Below are 5,303 nucleotides of genomic sequence, written 5' to 3' on the forward strand. Positions count from 1 at the left end.
TTGGACTAGATGACCTCCTGAGGTCCCTTCCAACCCTGATATTCTATGATTCTATGATTCTATGACCAGCAGCCACATTAAATAAAGCTGGTGAAGCATCCAAATTTTGATTTTCTGTGAAAACGCGGGATGAATTTTTTCACCATTTTTTTAGGAAAGGGGGGAACAAAAAGTTTGTCCTGTTTTTCATTTAGCTATAGAGCTTGTCAAGAAAAGGAGGAGAAGGATTTCTCCCTCCCTCCCCCCATTGCAATTTGTGACAAATCCTATGTTGCAATTATTTGCAGCCAGTTCTGTTTCCAAGACGTCGTGTCCCCCCTACTGGCAGTTGAAGCTAGACAAATGTCAGACTGGAAATCAGACACACATTTTTAACAGAGTAATTAACCATTGGGAAAAAAATTCCCAGGATCATTGTGAATTTTCCAACATTGACAGTTTTTAAAATCAAGATTGGATGCTCTTCTAAAAGGTCTGCTAGGATGAGCTAAAAGATTTTGGAGAAGTTCTGGGACCTGTGTGATACAGGAGGTCTGGCTAGATGATCACAGTGGTCCCTTATGGCCTCGCAATCTATGAATGAATGAACTTGGGAGAGAAGTTGAGAGTGGGCCACTGTCTTCTAAAAATACCACATCCCCACTGTTCTGAGCACAGCTACTCTACTACAGATCTCCTACGACCGCTGGCTATCGTGAAAAGCAAACGTTGAATACTGGGTGCAATGTGATCTATTTGGCAATTAAGTGTGATGGGTGCTCAGGCAAGGTTTCCCCCCCAGATATAATCATTGCCCAGTTGGCTAAGAGTATTATGGAAATTCACAATGTCATGGGGTCATAAATTAAGACCAGAAGGGACCATTATGATAATCTAGTCTGACCTCCTGTCTAACCTAGGCCACAGAGCCTCCCATTCCTCAGGTAAATTTCAGCTATTGACTACTGCTAAAAGCATGATCCTGGACTTGATGTATCAATGCTCTGATCTGACAGAAGAAATCCTCCGTTCCTATGGTTCTTATATTTACAATGCATTCAGGGTTATCCCTTCCAGTCCCTAACTCTAGCATATGCTTGGAAAACATTTTGTTTCATTGTCCAAATCCATGAGACTGTCATAGAAAGCTAAAAATGTTGGATTGTTCAAAGTCCTTTGCTGTATTTGTCTCAGTAACTGTTAACACCAGCCTTTTGCCTTCACTTGTTAAAACCTGTTCACCATAATTTTCCTCTTTGTTTTCTCCCGATGAGATTAATGTTTTAGGCAAAAGTTCAGACCTGTTCTTGTTTCTTCCTTTCTGGCTCACCCCAGGCCTGTTCTTGTTTCATCCTATCTACTCACCACTCCCTAATCACATACTGGTGTTTTAATTTATGTATCAGCATGAAGTGATTCCCTGAATCAGAAGCAAAACAAAAACTGAATCAATGGGTGTTTTTCATAGAATATCAGGGTTGGAAGGGACCTCAGGAGGTCATCTAGTCCAACCCCCTGCTCAAAGCAGGACCAATCCCCAGACAGATTTTTACCCTTGTTCCCTAAATGGCCCCCCTCAAGGATTTAACTCACAACGCTGGGTTTAGCAGGCCAATGCTCAAACCACTGAGCTATCCCTACCCTGGCGGGGGGGGGGGGAATTCTCTTTTAAAGAATTCTGGATCAGACATACACGTTTAGGGACTGGTCCATACCAAGCAGGATAGAAGCCCAGGTCTCACTGCCTGCAGCATCCTCTCTTGAGAAATAAACTTTGATGGCAAGATTTGTTTGAGAGAGAGGAGGGAGGGATGGAATTTCATCCTACGTGAAAGTGAAAGAACATTAGACTAGACAAGGCTGATTTTTAGCATTCATAAGACTTATAGAACATCAAGACATATGTAGAGAAGGACATAATGGATAGATGGGCCATGGGATGACTGGATTCTAATGGCAGGACACCACAGCTCAAGCTTCTCATGTTCAGGGATTGGGATTCTGGAAAACACTGGTCAGATGTACATTGAATCACATCATATTCTGCGAAAATTGATTACTGGAGCCTAGGTAGTCAGTGGTGGTTAGGATTTCTGACATAAACTTCACTATCCTATTCTAGAATAATTTAGCCAAGAACAGACCAATATTGACAATAGGATTTGAATGCAGCTTGCCTGTAGCACTGAGGAGTCATGTGTTCTTGGTGGACCCTGATGTGTCACTAATAGTGTACACAACCCCAGGTAGCATCATACAGATGGGAAAGCAGCAACTCAAATGAATCTGCCTCATTAAACATAAATGATCAGGTGATCATGCTTTTATTGAGTGGAATAGATACCTGGATTGAATGGTTTTAGGCCCCAGGAAATATTCAAGCACAGGCATTTGGGAGGAGATGTGTTTCCAGTTAGAGACTAATGATCAAATAAGACGGTGATAAAATTTGCAAGTAATTCAAAGTTGGGAGGTAGAACAAAAACAGAGAGATAAAGATCATATGTACAGATGGATTAGGGGTATGGAACAACTTCCATATGAGAAGAGGTTAAGAAGACTGGGAGTTTTCAGTTTGGAAAAGAGATGACTAAGGGGGGATATGATAGAGGTCTATAAATTCATGACCGGTGTGGAGAAAGTGAATAAAAAAGTGTTATTTACTCCTTTACATAACACAAGAACCTGGGGTCACCCAATGGAATTAATAGGCATGTGGTTTAAAACAAACAAAAGGTAGCTTCACATAACACACAGTCGATCTGTGGAACTCATTGCCAAAGGATGTTGTGAAGGCCAAAACTATAACTGCGCTCAAAAAAGAATTAGATAAGTTCATGGAAGATAGGTCCATCAATGGCTATGGTGAGGGATGCAACTTCTGCTCTGGGTGTCTGCTAGCTCTGACTGCCAGAAGCTGAAAGTGGACGATGGATCACTAGATAGTTGCCCTGTTCTGTTCATTCTCTCTGAAGCACCTGACATTGGACACTATTGGAAGACAGGATACTGGGCTAGATGGACCATTTGTCTTAAGCTTAAGACTGGAACTTATTTGTGCTTATATGTTTACTTGCTTTAACCTGGCAAATAACTCTGATTCCTTTTTCCTAGTTAATAAAATCTTTAGATAGTTTATTACAGGATTGGCTACAAGTGTTGTCTAGTATGAGATCTAAGGTGCAACTGACCTGAGGCAAGTGACTGGTTCTTTGGGACTGGGAGTAAACTGACTACTGCTGTAATGAATCATCTATCTATAAGCTTACCTGGATGGCAAGATAGAAAGTACCCAAGGGGGACTGTCTGTGACTCCATGTTTAGGCTGTTTTAGTGCTTGAGGAGTTCACACTTGATAATTTGTTGATGACATCTAAGTATAGAACTCAGAACCAACTTGCGCCCTGCTTCTTAACAGTCTGCCCTTGAGACACTGCAGGGCAGCTTGGCGGGCTGTAACAGTGTTTTCTACTGGTTAGAGCAGGACATTAGGAATCTTGACTGCTCTTCTTTCTGTATCATCAAATCATTTTCCGCACCCATAAAATAGGGATGACAATACTGTGAAGTTCTCAGAGGGAAGGCACAGTATATTTTTTTAGAACTCCAAACAAATTAGAAATGTATCTCAGCTGTAATGTTCTGATGTGAATCCATACGAAAGATTGAGATTTTACAAAAGCGATACAGTAAAGAGGAAAATGAACTATTCACATTGGACACAAAGGTTAGAAGAAGGAATAATGGGCTAAAAATAATATTCAGATAATGGACCTTGGTGGAAGAAAGCTTTTTAAAGGTGGATCAATCAGGGGAATAGGTCTTTGTGTTCATGAAAGGTTGATGGAAAAATTAGTATATAATAGTGTTGGTTCTTTCTACTTGACACTAGATCTGAAAGGTCCCTGCCAGATCCCAGTCCCCTCATTGATGATTTTAGGACAAGTAATCTCACAGGGACATTTGTGATCCTAGTCCATTTCATCCCCCTTTGTTATATTGTCTCATCTTTGAGCCAGTGCTCAGAAAAGCTTAGCAGAATAAAAAGATTTCATCAAGCTAGCGTTTAGCCCTTTGTGTCTTCCCTCGCCCCACATCTTGAAAGTATTGGGCTTCTAAAACATGAAAGTCTGGACTTCTACATGCCTCTAACCTGTAGTTGGCTCATGTTCAATCTGACTGTGTTATTCTTGTCACCTCGCTCTCATCTTCTCTTTCTCGAGTAAGAAATCAAATGAGAATATTGAAAGTTCCACTTTTTGCAAGAAGCCATTTGTTCTATGCATTCGGTATTTTCTTCTGTTGGCAAATGATTGACACGGACTTGATTTTTATGAATTTGTTCATTTGAAGTTCTCCAGCAAGTGGTTTATGTGAACATAGTTCCACTTACAGTTTACCAGTGACCCATAAAGTATCCTGGCTCAGTTGCTTAGAGTATTTGGTATTTGTAACTTACTGTTCCTGTAGCCTGTTTAACAGTTAATTTTCCTCCCTGCTTTGATTACTCCCAAACCAATCAAGAGCCCTTAGGATGGCTGCCTGGATGGTTCCTGTATGAATGCTTGAACCAATACCTATTTTAGTGGCTAATGGAGTGCAAATAGGGATTTGTGAGTAACTTTCCCAAAGGATTCTTAACTTTTATGGATGGCAACTGTTGTGTTCTGGCTCCCACCTTATTGATGAAGTTCCTGCTGTTAGATTTGGCTACATCCTCACAGCAGCACAAAGGGGCTGTTATGATCCATTCATCAGGGGCCGGAGAACTGAAAGGCCCATTCTTAATATCAATGGGAGTCCAACGTGAGCAAGGACTTCAGGACAGAGCGCTATAAACATAACGCTTATGGCATATCTGCACAGTCCGCAGCAGCAAGTCTCCCAACCCAGGAGAGCAGCACCTGATCCTGCAATCCCTGCTCATATGAGCAGTCCCATGGATTTCAAAGGAATTGATCACACAGAGCTGTACCCCAGTAATCTCTAATTAAACATAATTAGCCAGTAATTCCAATACAAATACACTTGAATTACCCACACTTTTTTCTGTGAAGTGCTTCCCAAGGAGAACAGAAAGTCCCTCCTTGTTTAGAATCTGTCTATTGTCAGGATGTTTCTCAAGTGTTGTGTTTATGCTCGAGAAGTAGGATGCAGCTGTTTGAGAGTAAAACCATTGAGCTTGTGCAATATGTCTGCACAGGAAGCAGGTTGCAAGGATGTCTTCCCATAGCCCCTTCTTTAACTCTTCCTTTGGAGGCTGAGGCTGCCTGAACAGCCTCCACTTGACCTGGGAAGACTTCAACCCAAAAGCAGAAGATAAT

This window comes from Terrapene carolina, unplaced genomic scaffold (genome assembly GCF_002925995.2).
Source record: "Terrapene carolina triunguis isolate 2854851 unplaced genomic scaffold, T_m_triunguis-2.0 Scaffold238, whole genome shotgun sequence".
Taxonomy (NCBI): domain Eukaryota; kingdom Metazoa; phylum Chordata; order Testudines; family Emydidae; genus Terrapene; species Terrapene triunguis.